Raw genomic sequence first — 24,715 nt, forward strand, 5'->3', positions numbered from 1 at the left:
GAGTTGCTAAAGATCAGTTCTGATAAGCTAATGCTTTCTGCTAGGCATAGGTTCCCTTTGATGCATGTAAACCTGAAATGTAAGAACATGCACAGATAAAAGAACTACTCAGGTGTGCATTAGGAAAGCATTTAGAGCAAGTCTGCAAGATAAAGCAAGCAGAGACCTTTCTGATTTTATCTGGGTATAAGAAGAATAAGTCTGGGTTTTATCTCTTCACTTATTTCTGTAGAAATATTCACTTCTATATAGTCCATTTAGTCTTAAGTAACCAGTTTTATTTTCAGTTTATCCAAGAGCATTCTTCTCCCAGGAATGTAACCTGAGGCACTGGGACATTTTAAGCGCTGTAAGAAAGAAAGAAGTATCTTAAAATGGCATGCTAAGCAGGAAAGCTTGACATGCAAAAAGACAAAACAGAGCACAGCTAAACCAGAAGTCTTATACAAACTTTTTAAGTGTCCTTTTAGACTCTTGTAAAGAGCCTCTTTACACCACAAACCTTCTCCATCTCCATGCATCCCAATCCTGTCTTCAGACTCTTCCTGAGCTCCCACAACTATCCAACAATGCCTGTATGCGACATCGAAATCTCCATGTCACTCTCCCCACAGTGCACCTTTTTCATTACTAAGAATTTGATCCTTTTGTTGCACAAACTAAATCCACTGCAGAGTAATGAAGTCCTTCACACACTATTACATCTAGAGGTAAAGAAGGGTACGAGGAGTGCTCTGAAGTGTGCTTCTTTCCTGCTCATCTGCATCAACCCAGTTTGAGCAGAAACTCAGCTGGGAAACTAGCAAAAATTGTGTCAGCACAGAGAAACATCCAGAAAATGCCAGCCTTATACTTCACAAAAAGATATAGAAGAACTTAAGAAATAGCTGCTGTACCCTGCTGATAGCCTGTGGATAACTGTCAATAGAGACATCTCATGGACCACTATTCACTGGCTGTATAGGATGGACACAGAATCATAGAATGGTTTGGGTTGGAAAGGACCTTAAGATCATTCAGTTCCAACCCCCTGCAATGGGCAGGGACACCTCACACTAGACCATGTTACCCAAGGCTCTGTCCAGCCTGGCCTTGAACACTGCCAAGGATGGGGTATTTACCACATCCTGTGAGAGGTCAGCAAGAAAAGCTCAGTGAAGACTGTTTCACCTTCTTTGGTCTCTAGAGTAAACTAAAACATTTTGGTGCTGATTACCTCCACTAATTCAGAATCCAAATGTGAACAAACGTAACCTTCAGTGCTGATGACAATGTGTTTAGGATGACAGAATCTTTGATTTCTCAAGAATGTTTTCCATTAGATTCAAAGCAGTTGTTTCTTCTTATGGGGAAGACAAGGCTTGGTGGTTATTAAGATTGCATTAAGAAAAATCGAAAAGGCATAGCAGCAAAAGAGGAAAACACTTTCTTCAGGTATAATGAGCATTAAATTAGCAGTTTAATGATCTCTGTAATTCTCTGAATTCAAGAAAGGCATGTGGTATCCAGCTGGCCAAACGAGATTTTGACTATGTGCCACAACAAATGTAGACTCTAGTTTAATGTCTGTGGACCCAGACCAAAACATGAATACAGATTTCACAGCAACTGAGTGAAAAACGCTAGGTTTCAGGTCATTGAGCTGATCTTTCACATGTTGCAGCTGACAATCAGATGCCTTTTCAGCTGTCAGAACGTGACCTTATTCTCTGCCCAATCTGGTCCTTACTGAATGGCGACTGAGATGCTGAAATTCACCTAATTTCTGACTTTCTGCTGTAAATGAACTGTAACTGGGATTTAGTAATTGGGAGTAGAGGTGTTTTTACCTCAAGAGAGAAGGGAAATGTGCTTGCCATACAAAGATAATCATTGGATTAAATGAATAAAAATACCACAGGAGAAACTTCCAGATTGGTGAATATATTAAGAAAATGAAGTCATAAATTAAATCTGGGGTTTTTTTTGCCTTTGGTGGTTTTATTTTAACAGAGTTCTAATTTAGGAAAGTAAAAACTGGATGTAAAGTTCCCACTGGCACGCGTTCTGTCTGCTCACACTGAGAACATGAAGTAATTTTAAATGATACCTTTTCTGTTGCTCAGAATGCATTGCCACATGAGAGGACTGGTCCACAGTTTTGTCCCCTCAAGAGCCAGATGTCCCTATTTATTTTCTCAGACTATTACTTTCCATTTTTCCTCTTCATCTTCAGAGAGCTGAAAGAGAAAAGAAAGGAACATCAACTCTTGCACTTCATGATACAGTCTTCATGACCACGTATTTCTTACACTGTGTTATAGACTGTCCTTTATTTACCAACTCAATAAAAACTGGCAGATGCAAACAACTTTGTGCTTCAGTGTAACTGCATGAGAAAAATATGTTTATTATAAAATATTGTGCAACTTAATAAAAGGATGCACTTACCATGAGCTTAACTTTGTAGATGGAGAAACGACTTTGATCCCTGTTACATGAGCCAGGCGGATCAGACTGCCTAATCTTTAGGGCATCCAAGGACATCATACGCAGCAGCCGCTGGCACTGGGTGGGAGATGGTTCCATGTCTGGTTGCTTTCTTTGTGAAGCTATCTTGAAAATGAAGAGATTTCTTTTGCTTTTTTATCACCATCTTGCAAAAGGCACAGATGCAGCTATTGGCAGGATTTCCCTCTCACGGTATTGTTCCATTAATGTAAGAGTGAATTTTGGATGTATTTCATTTTCTTTTGGATTTCCGGTCTTTTAGGCTTACTTAAATCCTAATCTAACCAATTTCCAGAAGCAGACAACAGGAATGAAAAGAGCAATACTGCCTCTTATTTCCCAGGATTTTTCTATTCTGCTTACTTGTGTTCATCCTCTGCGTTTCTTCATGAAGAATCACCAGTGTTTCAGCTAAAGACAGATCTTCTAAAACCAGAGATGCTTAGGTGACATATTTCCTCTGGACATGACAAGTCAGAATGTTAGAACTAACTAACCACATAGAAAAAAATTTCCCCTCTCACTTCACAGGTCTGTATTGACCAACAAAATGTCTTGAGTAAATGTGTACTGGGAGAAGTCTGAAGAAATGAAAGCAATCAAACAAACACGATGAACAGAAAGCATCCATAGGCGTACAGACCTAGTCCCTGTCACCAAGCTTATATAGAACTGTCCACTTGCTACCTGCATGGCAAGATCAGCATCATAGTTAGGGTTACACTAACAATATGGAGAGGAACTTGTTAAATTGAACATGCTTACCTGCCCCTGGCTACTACCCAGGCAGCTTGTCAGCCACCCACACCAGCACGATGCCTGCACCCATGCAGAGACAGAGAACCAGGCACCTATGCCAAATTCATCTATTTTCAGTTACAGTGTTGACCTGCCCTGTTAACTACACCCAGAAAGGTTTGTGCATTCAAGTGATACAGAGCTAAACTCAGGGAAATTTGATTTTGTAGCATAGCTACAAATAAAACAAAACAAGTAAGGTAGAGACCAAATAAGAGGCTGTCATCCTGACTGGGAAGAAGAAAACAGCCTCTGGCTGTAAAGAAGTGGACTTATGCAAACACACAGAGTTGGCTATTCCATCTCATAAGTTAATAGTTTAAGGATGGCAGAACATCTCTCTTGGTCAAAAGGATATCTGCTGGCACAGAAAGGAATCAAATGCAGAGGAGTTTTCTGAAGAACAAGCTCCAGGGATTGTGCAACATGTGCAGGAGGTCAGGACAGGGTTTTCAGGGGTAGAAGGAACACCACCAGCAGAACAGAGACCGCCTTTGCATTGTCCCTTCTACCTCAGCGCTCTGTAACCACATTGAAAATAGCTGTATACAACTGTATCTGAGTTGAACTTTCATTTCTCAACACCAAAAACCAATGATTAACTTCCACAAGGAAGACAGAACTCTTTGGCATATTTATAAGCCTCCATTTATTTGGATCTTGTGAAAATATGGCAAAACACCACTATGCCCATCTTTCTGCATATCTTCTTTAGAGCCTGCCTTTGCTGGACTGTCTACCCTTCCTCTCTGCTTGACTGTCTATCTTTCCTTACATTACATTGTGAGGTCCTTTATAGCCATGGAAAAATGCTTTCACAATTATTTAGTGATCAGTATGCTTTTCAAATTTGATTTAGGCTCTTAATCAATTAAGAATCAGAGAACGCCAATGACACTAGAGCCACAAAACTGCCTGTAAAAGTTCTAGGAGTTTGCTCTTCCAGAAAGTTCTTGGGTGTCTCTGGTGTGTAGAACACAGAAAAACATGAAAATTTATAACTTGCAACTATTTCAAATATTGTATAAACAAGCCTGAGTCAGGCAGCGCTGCATTTTATCTTGCTTGGGAAAAGTGTAGAGCAGTTGATTGAAGTCACAGAACCACAGACTGGTTTGGGTTGGAAAGGATCATCCAGTTCCAACCCTCTGCCATGGGCAGTGACACCTCACACTAGACCATGTCACCCAAGGCTCTGCCCAACCTGGCCTTGAACACTGCCAGGGATGGAGCATTCAGCTTCTTCGAGCAATCTCTTCCCTTGCCTCACCACCCTTACAGTAAAGAACTTCCTCCTTATATCTAAGCTGAACTTCTCTTGTTTAAGTTTGAACCCATCATCTCTTGTCCTATCACTCCAGTCCCTGATGAAGAGCCCCTCTCCAACATCCTTGCAGAGAATTCAGTTAAGTTGGATTAATTAACTTGAAGTGAAGGAGATGATGATTGAAAATTCAAATTTCACAACATAGAATGGAAAACCTGTGCTATTCACTTAGAAGCTCGGTCAAGTGGCACATATTGAAAGCAAGTGGGTACATGTATCTCCATTCCCGCAAACAGGAATCTATTTGTCAGCTTACTGCCTGGTTCAGTGATATATAAAATGCCTTTACGTTTTCTCACAGGAACTTGGGAAAGAAAACACTCAGCATTAAAACAATCGTTGAACATGCTGCTCTCCAGTGTACAATACAAAATAAAAGTGCACATCAAAGTTCCTCTGGTTAGAACAGGGACACTTCTTGGGAAGGAGGAGACACAGCTTCCCAAGGGAAACGACAGAATCAGGACTCAAATACACCTGAAGCAGTACTGGAGGGGGAATTGGATGAAGTTGAGTTATCATGGTTTAGTGTGAGGTGTCCCTGCCCACGGCAAGGGGGGTGGAACTGGATGATCTTAAGGTCTTTTCCAACCCTAACTATTCTATGATTCTAGCACACTGGTGTTGATATCTGGGCTAGGAACAACTCTGAGAGGATGCATGGACTTCCAGTGTGGAGGAATGACCAAAGAAAAGCTAGTTAGAAAATTTAAAAGGAAGAATAGTCCAATGCCTATGGCTTTTTCTTTAGATCCCGCTAATAATATTGGGTCTAGTCCTCTCAGAGTAAACTTCAAAATATACATATTAGTGGTGTAAAGCCTTTAAATATCCTGTTGGATGGAATGTTTCCTTCTAGTGGTCAGGGCACCAAACCTGACAGAGATTAAGGACTGTCTGGATGATGCTCTTAGTCGTATGATTTAGTTTTAGCTAGTCCTGTGAGGAGCAGAGAGTTGGACTCGATCCTTATGGGTCCTTTCCAACTTGAGGTGTTCTGTGATTCCGTAATTCTTTTCCAGCCATCAGTCCTTGCCCAGTATGAATGTCACTTATAAATAATTTTGGTTATTGCAGATCTATTTGCCAAAAAAAAAAAAACCTCAGTCATGAGAAACTTTTTCCAGGTCAGGATTCCTATAAATCCCCTATTTGGATTCATGTCTAGTTTAAATCAGATCCATTCCATTTCAGTTAAAGAAATCACCTGTCAGTTCTGCTACATTTTATATGAATAACATATAAATAATAACCTACATGCAAACCCCTAATGGAAGAAGAGCTATAAACTATTCATGGGTTATCTGCAGATGGGCAGATATACTTCTGGAAAGCATACAGGGGGTCTATAGATCATACAGACACTCTGACCTGAAAGCTACCACTGCCACAGTTCACCACTGACCAGCCACTGAAAGCCTGTCATGCGCTGGTAGACAGTGATGGATAAATTGCTTTCTTCATATGCTTTGCTCACAGTATTCCTGATATATCACAGCTTGAGCAAGACTTCCAGTGAAGGCTTGCAGGCAAGCAAACAGCAATCATTTAAAGCTGTCAGGAAGAGAATCAGCTATAAGCAAAGACAGCTGCCTGCAGCATCACACCCAAGAAAACATTTGGGTCCTTGCGGTACTTGCTGGAAATCCAGACAATGCCCCTGTCCAAAATCAATTACTTGCTACTGACCACAGGAAACTTAACACACAAAAAAATGGCAAACCGAATTAAGCCATGAAGAAACCCCACACTGAGGGATGTGGAAAAAATATGGAGAAAAAAATAGAGGAAATAATGTAAAAAAAAAAAAAACAGGAAAACAGTGAAAAGAAATGGGTTAAAGTATTATAATTGGTTTATGACACCAAGGAATTTAGGATTTATGTTTAGTGGTGCTGAGGATTCTACTGAAGGCACCATCCTAGGTACAGAATTTTATCTACACACCAGCTTCATTTTCCTTTTGCTACCATGGCCATGGCCCCATTTATAAGTAGGAGAAACTGGGAAAACACAGGCAAGTGCAATATCATGACTCAGGGGTGATATTCCTATTACCTGATACACCATTCTGATCCTTCAAACAATGAAAACTACACCATTTTTTGGACCAGAGATGCGTTTCAGATTTCAGATTGCCTTTATCACATAAACCAACATAATCAGAACTAAAGAGGCACACTTTTGTCAATTTATTCTTTTGTCAAAAAAAACCAAACTCTGTTTGCTTAATCTTGTTCTGTCTCCAAATCCTGCCTCGATCTCTTCCTTAGACCATCACTGTAATAACAGTGTTGTTGCTGCTATATAAAATGTCCACCGACTCAGCACACCGACACTTGGAAAGGTGTCTATTCAGGATGGTTTATAACTGACAATGTTTTTACGAGATGCTGAAGGGCACTTCCTTCTGTAAGATACCGGGTTGCTGAATCTTCCTTCTTTCTATTCACTATGTGAACATGCACATTTCCTGCTTTGTTTGGGGATGAAACAAAGAGGCATTTACGTTACCTATTGTGTTGTAATGGGTAAACGTCAGTTAAACAACTGCATGGTAATGCAAATCTTGAAAGAATTGTTCTTTCCAAGTGCTCTGAATATTGCTCTTATCCTTATGAGCAAGGAGCCTACCTGAGAACAAGTCTGCAGTTTCCACATGGGGCATGTGGCTGGCTTAATGGCATAATGGCAGGTCACTGGCTTAATGAATGAAATTCACAAGTCCCCTTTGCCAAGACCTTTCTTCTGATAGACACAGAATGAGGGAGTGGTTGAGGTTGGAGTGCACCTCTGGAGACCACCTACCCCAGCTCAGCAGGGTTAACTCCATCCTCAGAGCTTCATCCACTCCGGTTTTCAATACGTCTGAGTACGGAGACTCCAGTGCCTCTGTTCCACCACACACACAGGGACTGGGCGCTGACACAAAGACTACATAATCATTGACTTTCACAGCTGACCAGAGAAGCAAAGGCAAGAAAACTCATAAAATATGTATGACTTAAACCACAGCATGACTTGCAGTTTAGTACAATAGAGTCCCTACCTAGTAATGCCCCAGAAATAGCTGAAACCAGAGCATACGCTCTAGTATAATCAACCTATTGTTTTAATGTGACCTTCTGATTCAAAGTTCACATAAAGACTATCCATTTAACGGCTTCACTCTAATAAAAATTCAATGAAATAATCTTTTTAACTATAAATCTCCGGTTTCCTGCTCACTTTTATGAGCTAAGTAGGAAATACAAGCTGCATCCTGCAACAATGCTTTAAAGAATCCCAGAGGCTGCTAGCTAAATCACTGCTCACTTTAAATATTCCGGTATATTCAGAAAGAGCTAGCTAATAGTTTGTATTTCTTTAATACCTGATCAAAAAATGAACTAGAATTTGCTGTTTATCCAAGTGTAACCCTGGTCTCCTATTATTAGGCTAATCATTGCTTAGAAAAAAATTGCTATAGTGTTTATCATCTTAGGATCAAGCTGATAAAACTCACCACAAGCCATTTAGAACAGAATACAACCCCATCAGCAGAAACTCTGACTTTTTGACTCATGCTATTTAAACGTCTGCTATGGGGAAAGTGTTATTCATTGCTTCAGAGAACAGCTATACCATCCTTTGAGTGAGAAAAGTAATACAAGCAGATACATGCTGCAGTGGTTCTGACACAGAGCGAGGTCCCTGTCACTTCAGAACAGTAAGCAGCGATGGGAACATCATCTGCTCTGCACCATGTGTGGTGTCACTCACGAGTAAGTAAGGAAAATCGATTTCTTACTATTTGGGTTCACAGAATAGAGCCTAAAAATGTTCAAACAATATTTAGACACAAACACTTCCATATGAGAATTCCCTGGCCCTGTTCTGGGATTTCACTAAAGAAAATGTAGCTTTTTGATGCGCCAGATGTGCAGTATATTGCAAAATACGTAAGCAGAAATAAGTTTTATAGAGAAATACATGTGAGAGATATAGGCATACATTTTACTTACCATAGACAAAGTGTGGAATATTCTTCACCCCATTGTAACACTGCAAATGCATGAAAGAATTTGAAATGTGCCAGTGAACAGAAGGATTCTGCCCATTCTGTGCCGTGTTTTTACTTACACTGTGAAGAAAGGTGAAAAGAGCAATCTTTCTACTGAATCCCTTTTGAACACAAACTCCATCGCGTTCACCTAGCTGAAACATAACTTAGGTTAATGGTGCCACCTGGTGACAAGACTTACTCGCTGTTCCCATACCTTGTCAAGCAAAAGAAACTCATCTGCTCTAAATCTTCCCCTCGAGAGTAACCCCCTAAAAAACCTGCATCACCTCCAGCACTTGCTTGCCCTAAGGAGCACAGTGTACTGGACACATAGAAAAAACAATGCACAATAGGAAAGAAAATATCTTACAGGCTTCCATTGTAGACACTACCACACACTTTGAGTTACTAGCTTGTAAGAGAATGCATGTAATAGCACACAAACAGGGAGAAAAGACAGTGGTTTATCTCAGCCTGCTGGTGATGGGGGAGCAGAGCATTTTGTCTAGCTCAAAAACTTCGTATTCACTGTGACGGTGTGTAAGACTTTGCTATCACCTACCAGCATTTTACTACTCCCATGACTGCAGCCCCTAAACAAAAAACACAGGCGCTTCACACCTTACCTGTCAGTGATGAGAAATTAACTCAGAGGCCATAAATTGCTCTGTGCATCTCTCCCTGTGCTGCAACACTGCTCAATATGATTGCAAAAAACTTAAGGGGAGGTTCTTTTTGTGGGATTAGATTCCCAGCCTGTTTCCTCAAGGTAAATCAGGATTCACACTGCAGGTACCTGCTGAGGGAAGTACCTGGAGTGAGGAGGGAGCAAGTATTGGCCATGCTAAGCAGGGCTGGAATCCTTCCTCAAACAGAGGCAAGGTCAAGGGATGGAGTGCAGGAAAGACGTGAAGCCCGTTTGGTATCTGCCAAGGCATAAAACCAACCTATATTATATCACTATGTAATATATACAATTATATATATATAATAATAATAATATTATCTAATTATACTACTTTCTGTCACATGTATAAAATAGCAAAAAAATGTATATGTGGATAGCTTTAGAACAGTTAATATTTAAAGAGGTGGTTGGAGGAGAGTAAAAGAAATGGAGATAGGAGCTTGTATTTTGCAGGAGATGCTTGGGCATAGAGAAAGACAAACTCAACAACATTTCACTCAACTTAGAGTTCTTAGAATAGTTGTACAATAAAACAGTTGTACAATAGATAGGATTTGGGTTATGGATCATATTGATGATTTCTCTACAGCTTTGCTCATATGCAAAATACAAATTCCCAACAATCACAGCACAACCACCAGTTTAATTACATGACAATAACAGTTACACGTGAAACCATGAAGTCATTTAGGAGTCTCACTGCAGCTTTCCTCCTACCCAGCTCTCACAGTATCCTATTTAGCACTTGTAGCTGCAGCACAAATGCTGACTGGTCCTTCCCGTTTATACAAAAGAGGACATTAAACAGCCCAAAGCTTATTTAAAGGTAGTATACTTGCTTCATAGTTCTCCATGCTCACACAAGATTTGCTGATTTTTGCTAAACTCATCATTTTGGAAGGGCGCATTAAAGTACTGGTCAACTTCAAACGTATTCATGTGTTCCTGAAAAGAGGAAAAGTGCATCACTTCACCCCAGAACCCTTTACAGACAGGGATTTCCCTGCTATGGAACATGATTAGGCACCTCCTTAATTTGACAAAAAAGCAATATCTCAGCTGAATGATAGATATTGTTCTCTTAGAAGCCCACTTCACAGAAGACAGTCACATGCTGCACATGCAAATTATACAAGTATCCATATGCTTCATTTATACAACTATTTAACCAAACTGGCACAATGAATACGTCTAGTTAGATAACTTGCAGTAAGTGTGCAGCTGTCTGGAAGGAGGTACAAAATCACCATCATGAAATCCAAACTGCAGCTGGCATTAATCAAAGCTTTGCCCTTGAACATTCATCACTGTGATATTGCTGTGACAAAGTGGACTTTTACTGCCGTTTGGGATGGGAAGATTTTACTTCCTTAAATAATTCAAGTTCTCTAGTGGTGCAGATGCTGTGAAAAAGGCAGTTTTCATGTTTGCTCTCAACACAGCAAATAAGCAGCGGAACACTAAAAATGCTGCGTATTTAAATGACAAACTTTTGCACGGTATGTAGAAAATCACTATTGAAAGTATTTGTCTTGAATGGAAAGTACACGTTTCTCAGATCAATGAACTGGAGAAAATGCAGTCAGAAAAGATCTGATTGTTTGGTCACATGAAGATTTTTTACAGTATTGAAAAAGTGGCGTAGAAACAGCTTTAGTCGAGATGAGGTTCTATGTCTAAAGATATGCCATTCACTACATCCTTTGACCAGCACTTGGGTTGGAAGGGACCTTTAAAGGCCATCTAGTCCAACCCCCTTGCAATAAGCAGGGACACCTTTGACCAGATCAGGTTGCTCAGAGCCCCATCCAACCTGACCTTGAGTGCTGACAGGGATGGGGCAGCCACCACCTCTCTGGGCAACCTGTGCCAGTGTTTCGACACTCTTGATTATAAAATATGTTTTCCTTATACCCAGTCTGAATCTCCCCTCTTTCACCTTAAAAACAATGCTCCTTGTCCTATGACTACAGGCACTACTAAAAAAATCTGTCTCCATCTTTCTTATAAGCCCCCTTTAAATATTCAAAGGTCACCATGAAGTCTCCCTGGAGCCTTCCTTTCTCCAGGCTGAGAGAGCACGGCTTGGTTCAGCCCAGCTCTCTCAGCCTGTCTCCATAGGAGAGGTGCTCCAGCCCCCAGAGCATTTTCATGGCCTCATCTAGATCTACTCCAATGGGTCCATGTCTTTCTTCTACCAAGGACACCATAGCTGGATGGTGGGATCATACCAGAGTGGAGCAGAGGGGCAGAATCACATCCCTTGACCTGTTGGCCATGTTCCTTTTGATGCAGCCCATCATCCAGCTGGCTTCCTGGGCTGTGTCAAGGCTTCACTTAAGACTATGAGCCATCATTACTTTCAGAGATGAATGACAACTTTCCAAAGAGTTTGGTTTTCATGTAGTTGCAAATAAAGTATGAGCCTTATTCTGTATACATTGACTAGAAGTTAACCAGTGCTCTTCAGAGTCAACATGGTCTTTGTCCCTAGAGGCTAACAGGCCAGTGGATCTACCTGGATCCACTCAAGTCAAATCTTGCCACAAGAACGAGGTTTTGGGTGACTGCTATCATGCATGTTAGACTAGACAAATGATACACCTAAATAAGATCAGTAGGTACAACCTGCAGCAACTGAAGGCATATTCTGACAAAGCTTGTAAGGTATCTCCAAACACCCTCAATCACAAATTATGCCATGTAAATTACACATGCTTGGGAACATCTTTTAGGACTGAGCTTGGATTCATACTTCTGAACTCTTTTAGGCTCCAGAACAGAGCAGCCACATACACTGATTTCTGGGGATGATCCCTGGGCTGTGAATCTTTCAGGAGAATGTTGGTTGGATGGGGCAAATCCTTGTCAGGAATCACTCAAGCAATTTTATAGTCTCAATCAGAAAATCCTCCTCTATGGAAACATGCCTGTTGCCAGGGTTATTCACTAATAAAGACATTTCCACATAGATTTCAGCTGTTAGTGTGTTTTCAGAGAGCAGTTTATTGGATGGTGAGAGTGTGCACATGGGCAGTTCACTGACTTGCTGGAAATCCATACTCCTTTTATTTTAATAGAATATCTGGTTTTAATTTTGTATTCCCTTTAAAATACTGCTCATTACTGAATTAGAATCCATGAAGCCTGTTTATTCCATCATAATCAGTCAGACTGCATGTTATAAGCATGCATCCCCCCCAAAGCAAGACTGGCAGTAAAAAGTCTCATAGATGGCAGCTCCATCCACAGATAGACATAGATTTGTCCAAACTGTAAGAAAAATGCTTTCCAGTAGTTAAAAGATTTTTAAATAAGAATTTCTCATGAACAATGCAAAAATCCACATAAATATTAATAATTTGTACACCAAGAAAAACTCATTGCTCTCGTTTTCATATGTTCCAATTTCCAATTACTGCCTGACATTCTCTGACCCACTCTTGCTCTCGGTGGATCTCATATCCCATCTTCCACAATGAAGATAACAAAACAGAACAAGTACAGGGCCTCAAACTGGATCTAAATGTTCTCCAAGAGAATGAAGTCAGACAGTGCTTTCCATTATAACTTAAGCCTGACTGCCTAAATCCAGATGATCTCATGGTATATGATGTAAGCTCTGGATTCCTCAGTTAAGCTCTGTGTTCAGTCACAAGTGTCCTGCGAGGTCTTGGGTCAGTCACTAAAGCCTTTGTTCGGATGAGCTGGGTTTTACAATCAGAAAACAAAGTCCCAGCAGAGCCATGGGACTTCTCGGGAGGCTTCTGTGCTATTTAGATAAGGACATTAGATGTCTCATCCTCAGCAGGCACATGGAGTGGGATGCTGCTGAGGCCTCAAATGGAAGCACTGAACTCTAGCCAGATGCAGGGTTAGGAAGCACTGTACACAGTGTTCTTTATGATGAAATGTGGAATATTACTTATCTCCCTATTCCAGAGGAGGGCTGTGAATGTGTGGTCTTTAAAATAAAGAGGCAATCCTCTTTAAGACCATCTAAGTCTCCCAGGTTGGTTGTCCTTGTGGCAAACTCAGGTATAAACTCTCGGAATACAAAGTTCACCTCACACATCACATCCATTTTAGAATGTTTCATACACCTCGTGTTATGAGCAAAAACTAACAGTCTAAAAGGGCTCTCTAGTTCCTCATCTAATGAGACTCTATACAGAAAAGCAGCTGGAGCTCCTGCTCATAAACACCTTGCTACAATTATAAGCTAAGCAAAAGAACTGGGCTTTCTAATCATAATAAACTACCAAGAAGAATGTGTGATAAAATCTAACAAGGTCTCTCTATATTGATTGTGTTAATACAAGCCTTTTAAATGACCATCTCCTGCAAAATGCCACACAACTAGTTAAGTGAAGAGTGCTTTTCTCAGGTTAAGTAGAGCACCTACACTGCCGCAATTACTGTGCCTTCGGAAAGCCTGTCCTGATTCCATCCCCATTCAAAGACGGGAAGAGAAATCATGTCAGCATTACAGCAAGTTTTGTGCGATCGTTCTCAAGTGCATTTAGCGAGCGGTGGAAACGGGCAGGCAAAAGAGCTCCAAATAAACACACACAGCACTCTGCACAATCATCGTGCCTCTCATCCAAGGGCTTCGGTGCATTTAATAAATATTCATTAACTCACACACTGCTGCTTTGAAGTAGGCAAGGGATGTATTTAAGTATCACTTTGTTTGCTACTGAAATGCATTCCCGCTTTCCACTCTTGACTGGGATGCTGCAGCTGCTTAACAACACACATTAATATTAAATAAGAGTTTTAGAGAAGCAGCAAGACATACTTAATCCAAAAGAAACCCCAGAGGGATTTACACAGGCAGAAAGCAATTACTTAAAGCAACGGCTCCCAAATTCCCTGGGTGATTTTGTTCTCCTTCATTTAAATCTGCTGTGGATGTTAATATTGGCGGATCTTGCAGGCAGCCTGTCACATCTGAGCTGCAGACAGGGGAACACTGGTACAGAATCTGGGCCAGAATTGGTAGAATCTTGCTTTTATGCTGACAAAATAATCCAGGGGACTTAAGTGATCACAGCATAATCATATTTAGTTTTAATACTGCTGGAAGAGTATATGAATAGCGGCTGGATTTCAGAGGATTCAATAATTAAACCCTCAAACAGCTAGTCCACGCACCCAAACACTGCCTAACTGGTGAGACCTTACTTTCAACACATCCCACCCAGTGTGGAGTAGCATACTGAGCAATGGGCATCGGCTGGCTCAGGGTTTCCGCCCCATTTCTCATGGTGGTTCCATCAGTGGGGACATCTCCTGCCAGGGCAGGGAACTCACCACTTGGAAGTCACAATCTGGGGGAAAAACATGGTTTGCGCAACATCAGCTCAGCCTCATGCCCTGCATCATGGGGAAACCTCTTTACAGTCTCACAGTGCATCATCTAATGAACTGTGAGCTGTCTCAGCAGGAAGACTAAGCTAGAATCATAGAACCATAGAACAGTCAGGGTTGGAAAGGATCTTAAAGATCATCCAGTTCCAACCCCCCTGCCATGGGCAGGGACACCTCACACTAAACCATGTCACCCAAGGCTCTGTCCAACCTGGCCTTGAACACCGCCATGGATGGAGCATTGGGCAACCCATTCCAGTGTCTCACCATCCTCACAGTGAAGAACTTCCTCCTTATATCCAATCTAAACTTCCCCTGTTGAAGTTTGAACCCATTACCCCTTGTCCTGTCACTACAGTCCCAGCATCCCTATAGGCCCCCTTCAGACACTGGAAGGCTGCTATGAGGTCGCCATGCAGCCTTCTCATCTCTTCAAGTTCTTGCTTGAGCAGATGGAAACAATTAGAAAAGATTCAGATTCATAACAAGACAGAATGTGTCAAACAGCCATTCAAAACCTGCAACAGTGCAGCAGAAACCAAACAGAAAGAGCAGACAGCTTTTTTTTTACCGTGAAATATCATCACCAGTCTCTTCTTCTTGTGGCTAAAAAAGAGGGTGTTTCAACAAGATCGGTATAAGCTTGGTACATAACTGTATCTACAAACTGCTTTACTATTTCAATAGCCTCTGTTGGAATGAGTGGAAGCATTTTGCCAAGGAAATCTCCAGTTATCCCTGTAAATATGTCATTTAAATACACTTCTGTACTTCAAATGCCATTTTTACAGGCTTTTCCTGAACTGTGTTTAAGAAGTTTAACCAGCCAGCCTGTTCCGACAGGCTATCCAAAGCATTTGCTTGGTTTTACACCAAATCCACATCAGGGCTTCCAGTCTCAGTACTAGGATTATAGTAACAGCTTAACTTGTACTTGCTTATTAACCAGAAACAATTTTGGCAGGCAAACCAAACATTTATCTTAATTGGAACCATCCCATCTTTATTTTTCCATTACATTAATAAATGAAGTCACCAGATGGCCCTCTTAGGATCATTGAGATGGGATTCTTGGGTCCTTGTGCGCTTCACCACAAAGCTAAAAATCCTTAACATTGCCAGAATATGCCACGAATCATTTGTGCATGCACTGGTGCTCTCAATATGCCCAAAATACCTCCAACAAAAACCTGGATTACACAAACACAGAATCCTGGGAATCAGCTCTCCCATATTCACAACATGTGACAGCAGGCCTGGGGCCACACACTACGAGTGACGCACCGTGGAGCAGTGGTAGAGCAGCATTCCATTTGATATGCATTAATTACATCATCCCCATAAGAAGAATTTATTTCTTAGCAAGACCAAGTGTCTTTTACTGAACAGTTAATTCTGCAGCCAGGTATTCAGCCTGTAAGATGATAACATTGATCACCATTACATATAGTTAAAATTTGACCTAGCAGAATATTAGCTCCCTTCTCTTCAGTGTTAAGGAATGGGACCTGACCTTCGTATGGCTGATCTGAGGGAGACTGTACCAGGCAGTTCTTTGCTTGTCCTGACAATAACTCTTTTGTAGGCCCACTACTCCCACATTTCTGCAGAGAGCTTTTGATGAAAGAAAACAAATCTTAGATGTTTTCCCAAACCCCTTAAGCTTCTGAGCACAAAACCCTTCTACATCCCCACTTTGCATTGAAAAGATTGGTATTTCCTTTAGATATACTGCACAAAACTGTAGTCTCACATTACTGTGAGAGTGCTGAAACACTGGTACAGATTGCCCAGAGGAGCTGTGGCTGCCCCATCCCTGGCAGTGTTCAAGGCCAGGTTGGACACAGGGGCTTGGAGCAACCTGCTCTAGTGGAAGGTGTCCCTGCCCGTGGCAGGGAGTTAGAACTGGATGAGCTTTAAGGTCCCTTCCAATCCAAACCATTCTGTGATTTCATGATCCCATGCTAGGCATTTGAATGAGGTTTGGTGTTGGTGCATTTACACTACCTAGCACCTTGGAGGCTGATCCATAGGGAGAGAGTGACATACTACTGCAGCACTGATCTCAAATGGGCTCATGCATTTCTAGGTTGACAAATCCCCCATGCTAGCTGGCCATATTTGTCCTTACCTAAACCTAAGCAAAACTTTGGATAGCTAATGAATTGCACAAGCAGATGTTGGGCTCCTGCTTGCTTTGCCATCATGGCCAGTTCAAACTCTTTAAGCCTCTCCAAAAGCTATTCAATGGCTGGAAGAGCTTTAAAACATCTTGAATTGGAGTTCAAAACACAGGGAATTCACAGGGATTCACCGGATAAACTTCATGCAGCAAAAAATAAAGCATACCTGTAGGACCCTTACACCACAATGCAACATTGTCCCTGATCCCACAGAAGCCGTAGTGATACTCACAGATCAGAATGCACTTCTGCTAAGCAACCCAAAGCATCTTGAAACAGAAAACTTAGCATGGACAAAATAAAGTATCACCAACAGATACGTATACGGGAAATCAATGTTACCACAAGATGTCACTCTAAACTTTACTTAGGGAAGGGGTTTGACTACTTTAAAGAGATCAAAGTTACTTTTTTTCCAAATACATTTATTTTCTTCCAAATTGAATTTAATAAAACTTAAAATATAAATTACTTGCTTAAAAGGAGAAAACAGCTAAACAAACATGAGAAATAGAGTCCACCACACCAAAACTCACTGGTAAACCCTCAGAAGGCAGGCTGGGTGTGAAACGATGAGTATAAAAACAGAACAGTCTTTGGTTTTAGAGGTTGAAGAACAATAAGAATAAAGTTACACTTCAATATCACAGGTTAACATTAGAGACTAAAACTAAGTCAAGAACGAAAAAGCAAGACTTGGGAGAGTATATGCAGTACACAATGCAATCCTGCGTAGAAGCATAGAATCATAGAATGGTTTGGGTTAGAAGGGACCTTAAAGATCATCCAGTTCCAAGCCCCCTGCCACGGGCAGAGACACCCTTCCACTAGATCAGGCTGCTCAAAGCCCATCAATCCCTCTGTCTCACTGGGATTAGGTTGGATTTCTCCTGCTATCTACCTGTTTTGAAAGATACTGCCTGACACAATTCCTCCTACTACCAGCAGGCACTTGGATTCTGGGAAGACAGTGAATCTCCTGACAAATTCCCTGATGTAAATAAGCATTCATATATATGAATATATCTACATATGTTAAAATATGTAATTATATCATGTACGTGTATATACATGTGTGTGTATATATATACATAATATTGTGAATATATGATTTTTTTATGCAAATATACATATATAAACCCAGAAGTTTGGTGGGAGAAGGCAACAAGGGCACTCTTGAGCGATACATCCCCTATGTGATGGAAGTAGAGGACCAGCCCAGGGCATGCAGCAGGGCAGTGGCAGAGCCAGGATCTGGAAGTGAGTCCTCCAAGCAAAGACGAACAAGCACCATCTGCTTTGACATTCCCATTATCAGTAGTGCATCAAAAATAAAGATGACCCAAACCCCACTACCTCCAAGAAATATGCCTTCAAACTACTTATTTTGCAAAAAGAAAACCATCTAATTCAGTTAAAGCATCTAACTATTGTGACATTAGGGCAAAAATCAGATTGAAGACAGAGGAAATAGTACCTTTGGTGAGGTCAGCATCTCCATTAGGCTGGTGAAGGCTGGTGTGAAGTGTTGGACAGTTTTCACCTCACTGTAAAACATGTGTTATCAATACCATCACAATGGCATTTGAAATGAGAAACTCTTCTTTTTATCCTTAAAATCTGGGAAATCATTATAAGTAAAATTAACTTCAAAACACTGATGAGGTTGTAAAGGTCACTCCCAAAGTTAGTCACAGTTTAAGTATACAGTCACATACATTTTTCTCCCTCCTCTGACACTTTATTCAGTACACCGAATAGGCCTGTTTTAGGAAGCTGAGCAACTTGTGCATCATTTATCTCAGGAACTGAAAGGCTGGGAGCAATAAGAAGATTTCTTGAAGGTTCTTTAGTTTAAGAGCATTAAACGCCGCCCAGGAATTACATCCTACCTCTGACTCCTACAGTCACATATGCTGTTTTTCCAAATGATCACCTATCAGATTTTCATGTTTTAAGTGCTCAAAATGAGACCCTGGGACAGTCTTGCTGGAATAGTGATACTCCCTGTTGCAGCTGGAGCTGTGGTCAGACATTAAAAGTGATGTATGTGGTGATGTCTCCAGTGTCGCCGATCAGACCTCAAAAATAAGTAGATATTTTTACCACTATTTCTTAGGGCCTTTATACCATCTCTGTGGCACAGAACTACAATCACCTCACCACACGGTAAATAACAATGGGAAAGCAACAGATTAAATACTCGCTCATGGGCTGCACACTTAGTGAAGAAGGGTTTTTGAAGGAAAACAGTTTGAGGTCAAATAAATAAGTATCACACTGCAGGTACGCACAGGAATTTAACTCAGTTCATAGGAGTTACCTAAGTTGTAGCACTGCCCTACCTCTGAGCACAGAGCTATTCTCTTCACATTGTTTTGAAATACCAGGTTATTTCTGTGTAACATAAAATAATGATAATTGTTATTATCAAAGCTATTTTCTAATGCCTGGGATTTCATGCAATAAAAGTGCCTTCATCAACTACATCAGCAGAAATCCAAAACCACACAACTATGATGACAAAATGGAGACGGGAAGAGGCAAATGAAAGACATAAATTCAGTCTGCTTTGGAAAGAGCTCGTAACTATCTCAGTGGCAGATCAGGGTGACAGAGCCCAAACGCAGCCGCAGAGAATGGACCACACAACAGAATAAACACACAAGGGGAACAAAAAACAGTCTGTGGTGCTTCTTGTCAAGGCATATTTTAATACTCAAGAGAGCTCCAAAGTACAGGTTCATACCTGAGCAAACTACAGAAGGTTGCAATAAATATGCTACCCATGGTTACCTGGTATTATATGTACTTTAATTCAGGCAAGTATTAGATATATTAATATATAAATATATACACAAATATATACATGTATGTAGATGTAGGATTAAGTAGTTTATTTTCATGCATTTTACTATTCAGTGCTCAATCCCAATTGCACTGATTTAACCCCTGGAAGAACAGGGTTACGAGAAAGAGTCCTGAGGTCCCAGCAGGGCACCAGGCAATCAATTCAGCTCATTTATAGCAGCTTTGAAAACCATCAGGTATAACACTCTTCAAGGCTAAAATGTTTCTGCAATCTCAAAGCTGCCATGCAGTTTCTGAAAACCTTACATTCACTAAACAAAAATCACCATCAGAGTCTAGCCTGAAATGACTCTGCAGACCAAAACATGAGGGAGGCAGAACAGCTCTGCTATTTTAGAGACAAAAATAAACACTGGGATTAGTGATGGAACAGCTTGCTCCAGATTATTTTCTTCCATTTTATTAGTAGATGCACAAACTACATTAGCAGGCTATAAATCCACCCTTCCTTTACTTAATGCCAAAAAAAAATCATCTATCCCATTGTTCTTTCATATTCTCTCAGCTTGGAAAAGAAGAATACATTATTCAAAATGAAACCAGATTATCTAAATGCATCTTTTAATAATTATTATCTAGTGCTCATCACAAACCAATAATAAAAGGCTATCCCTATTTAATGCAAAGAGAAAGAAAAGCTTCACACTGGGACAGCAGCCACACAGCAACAGCTGCTGCAACTGCATTATATTAATTCTAATTATACATGGAATCCATATGGCCAAGACACACTTAAAAAACCCCAAAACACTACAGGAACAAAAACTGGCTTTTATTCATTGCTGCGTATTGAAAACGAACACGCTCAACAACTCTCACATTGCTCATATTAAAAACTCATCTTAAAAATGGTTTATTTCCAATGCACAGCTTTTGCATTTCGATTGAGACAAGTCCACAGAGCTTCTGAATTCCTTGTCTGAGATGTAAATGCTGGCATTCATTGGTTAAAAGGCAGCAAAACGCAAGCAGAGGGCTGCATTAGGATTACAAGTGATTATGTATTACCTAGGTTGTATCAGTGCTGTAATCGGTTTCTTCTTGTACACAGATAGACTGAGAATCAATCCAAATACCTGGGCCAGGATTCTGAATTTTTCAGAGTCCATCAGCATTCATATCCATGCAATTCTTTAAAGGAGAGGTGAATAGCAAGGATGAGATCCCCATCAATATCCCCACAAATGTAAGAGGATGTAAAGCCATATGTATTCCCACAAATGTAAGAGAGCTTTGCTTTTAGGTTGAGGTCTTTTTCATAATTCACAAGCTTTTAATATTTAAATCCTTTCAACCAAGAACCAACCTGGGGCACCCACACAAGATTCCCACATCTTCACACACCCCCCTTCTCTCAAGACAGAACATAACCAAATTGCTTTTACGTTGTCTTGGGTGGGCTACTCACACCTCCAAGCTGGCCATCAGGACCAGGGAGCACCATGCCCTGGCTCAGTTTGTTCCTCACCTCTAACCAGTCAGGCATCACTGTAACATACAGAAAGTCCCAAAGGGAAAAGCAGTTCTGAGATTTTCAGACTTACAGAAGTATTTCAGCTCCTCTGTCACAGACACAACTAAAAAAGACTGGGTAATATTTGAGACCTCAGTGAAACTCCCCTCCATGGATATCTTCAGCCTGATTTCCCTATAGTAACGTGATGTCTTTTTCCTGCATGTACAATGAGAGTGTTTTCCAGCTCTCACTGGCTAACTTTGAACCCTCTGCCCTATGTCAGTGCAACTTGATAGAAGTAGAGGAGCCTCACACCTCCTCCAAAGGATCTGCAGGTACCATCGTGGGAAGAGTTAGAAGAGCCAGAGAGAAATGATCATAGAATCATAGAATCCTAAAATAGTTAGGGTTGGAAAGGACCTTAAGATCATCCAATTCCAGCCTCCCTGCCATAGGCAGGGACACCTCACACTAAGCCATGTCACCCAAGGCTCTGTGAACCTGGCCTTGAACACCGCCACAGATGGAGCATTGGGCAACCCATTCCAGTGCCTCACCACCCTCACAGTAAAGAACTACCTCCTTATATCCAATCTAAACTTCCCCTGTTTAAGTTTTAACCCATCACCCCTTGTTCTATCAGTACAGTCCCTAATGAAGAGTCCATCCCCAGCATCCTTATAGGCCCCCTTCAGATACTGGAAGGCTGCTATGAGGTCTCCACGCAGCCTTCTCTTCTCCAGGCTGAACAGCCCCAACTTCCTCAGCCTGTCTTCATACAGGAGGTGCTCCAGTCCCCTGATCATCCTCGTGGCCCTTCTCTGGACTTGTTCCAACAGTTCCATGTCCTCTTTATGTTGAGGACACCAGAACTGCACACAATGCTCCAGGTGAGGTCTCACAAGAGCAGAATAGAGGGGCAGGATCACCTCCTCCGACCTGGGTGCAGCCCAGGATACGGTTGCTTTCTGGGCTGCAAGCACACACTGAAGCCGGCTCATGTTCATTTTCTCATCAACCAGCACCCCCAAGTCCTTCTCCACAGGGCTGCTCTGAATCTCTTCTCTGCCCAACCTGTAGCTGTGAATGCTGATATTGAAGGGGAAATTGCACTGCCATTGAACCAAAACAACAGTGGACCAAAATCCACTGGAAATCAGTTACATTAGATCTGCCTTTTTTCAGAGGGGGGAATAAATGGTTCACTCTGTGTGACCAAACTCTTACTGGAGAACCATGAGGGTTTGTTCCTTAAGATACCTGCAAAACAGCCCCCAGCCCACAAGAAATAACAGCCACACATCTTCAAACCATCCCGAAGATCCAACACTGCTACCTTTAGCTCTTTTGAAAGCACAAATTTGCTTACTAAGAGAATTGGACTTCAAGAATAAAAGCAGCTGCAGCTGTCTTCAGGCAAAACAAAAGCTGCCCTTGAATTTAAATTCCAGTTCTGCTGTAATTTATGCCGCAACAAAGAAAGATGCCAGTTTGGGAAAGTAGGACTCTGTGTGGAGTAATAACAGGCTTCCCCATTGTCAGAGATGTCGTTTGAGCACCTCTCAACTGTGACAGAGAACTGATGCGCTTCTGCATGTTTCTTCTGCTCCTCGACATCTGTAACAGTCAGGGAGGGTTTCAGTATTTTTAGATACAGCGACAGTAGAATCTTCATTTCTCAGTCAGGGTAAGTCTGAATACAAATCTCTGGAAGAATCACACCAACACATGATCCAAGGCAAAAGAAGTCAATGGGAGCTTTCCTTTGACTTTGTGAATGTTGGACTCAGGCCCTCAGTGAGAGAATTGCCTAACGTCTCAGGGCTGGACACAGGCTTGGTTGCATGGGATTAATTCCCAAGGAATTTAGTGTTGTTACAGGAGGAGAAATAGCCTGACATGACCAGAAACCAGCTCACTGAGATTAAGTCTAGAGAACAATGACATATGAGATCAGTGACCTTACATTCAGAAGCACTGTAAATAGCTAAGCACACTGAACACATAAGCAGGCTAAAAATGTCTACCAAGAGAGCACAAGCTTGGCAAGTATGAATAGATAACACCCGGCTCTGCTTTCCTATTGAAAATTGCTTTTCCTATTGAAAATTCCCTATTGCCTATTTCTACAGGGTTGGGGAAGAGTGGCTGTAAAGCTGCTCATGGAAAAGGACCTGGGGGTGCTGACTGATGCACGCTGAACATGAGCAGCTTGCGCCCAGGCAGCCAAGAAGCCAAGAGCATCCTGGCTTGTATCAGAAATAACATAGCCAGCAGTGCCAGGGCAGTGATTGTCCTCTTGTACTGGGCACTGGTGAGGCTGCACCTTGAATCCTGTGTTCAGTTCTGGGTCCCTTATGACAAGAGAGACATTGAGGTGCTGGAGCAAGTCTAGAGAAGGGCAATGGAGCTGGTGCAGGGCCTGGAGCACAAGTGTGATAGGGAATGGCTGAGGGACCAGGGCAGGGGGGTTAGTCTGGAGAAGAGAAGGCTCGGGGGGACCTTATCGCTCTCTACAAGAGGTGGGGGTCAGTTTGTTCTCCCGGGTAATAGTGATGGGACAACAGGAAACGGCCTCAAGCTGCACCAGGATTATTTAGATTGGATATTAGGGACAATTCCTTCACCAAGAGGGTGCTCAGGCATTGGAACAGGCTGCCCAGGGCAGTGCTGGAGTCACCGTCCCTGGAAGTGTTCACAAACCATGTAGATGACAAACCTTAGACATGCTTAGTGCTGGCCTTAGGCAGTGCTGGGGTAATGGTTGGACTTGATCTTAAATGTCTTTTCCAACCTAGCTGATTCCGTGATTCTATGAAAAGTTCCCCAGTACAGCAATCCATTTAATATCCTTTTGGTCCCTGAAACACTGACACAGACTAAGCACTGAAACATGTTTCCTCCTGGGGATTGGGAAACTGGTACTAGTGAGGACCACCATCACCTCAGAAAGGTCAATCATATTCCCTATTTTGATGTCCTCAACTCTGGCAGCTTTATCAGAAGCCTTGTGAAATTTGGCATCACCTGGCTTTCTGTGGTGCCATGAATGTCAACTCGTACATTTGCTCAAAGGAAAAAGTACAAAAGAGGTCTTAATGGTTGTGGAGGAAAGCCTGAAAACATGACTGCAGTGTTCCTTATATCATAGAAGCAAACAATAACAACCTGAGGTATTTTATAGATGATTTCTATGCCTTTTGTGAAAATCTCAAATACCTTTCAACACTGAATGCCAGCACTACCATGTATGACTAGCACTGGATTTTGGAGGTGTTGCATGATCCTGGCGTTTCCTCTGACATCTATACTCGTTCTTGAACACCTACTTTGGGGCAGGCTCCATCTCCATCCCAGGACCATGTTGTGGGTCTCCTGCTTTTCTCACCATTTATCCTGCTGTTCCCACATCTACTCCTGACCCACCTCTTTGTCTCTACTCCCAAATTGCTGTCTGTCACTATTTAAAGAGTTTCTCTTTAAA

The 24,715-nt window shown here is 41.6% G+C and overlaps 1 protein-coding gene and 1 long non-coding RNA gene across 17 annotated transcripts in view; one reads left to right on the top strand and one right to left on the bottom strand.

Moving 5' to 3' along the window:
- The window catches only part of DLG2 (discs large MAGUK scaffold protein 2), a 998,920-nt gene that overhangs the window by 951,905 nt on the left and 22,300 nt on the right, over positions 1–24,715 (bottom strand). The window lies entirely within an intron of this gene.
- On the top strand, positions 8,620–10,761 carry LOC133271663 (uncharacterized). The gene is made up of 2 exons (XR_009744213.1): positions 8,620–8,740; positions 10,559–10,761. It is a non-coding gene; the product is annotated as an uncharacterized LOC133271663 (long non-coding RNA).

Source organism: Pezoporus flaviventris, unplaced genomic scaffold (genome assembly GCF_033815535.1).
Source record: "Pezoporus flaviventris isolate CSIRO_AGI_PZ_B2104156 unplaced genomic scaffold, CSIRO_AGI_Pfla_v1 ptg000025l, whole genome shotgun sequence".
Classification (NCBI taxonomy): Eukaryota; Metazoa; Chordata; class Aves; order Psittaciformes; family Psittacidae; genus Pezoporus; species Pezoporus flaviventris.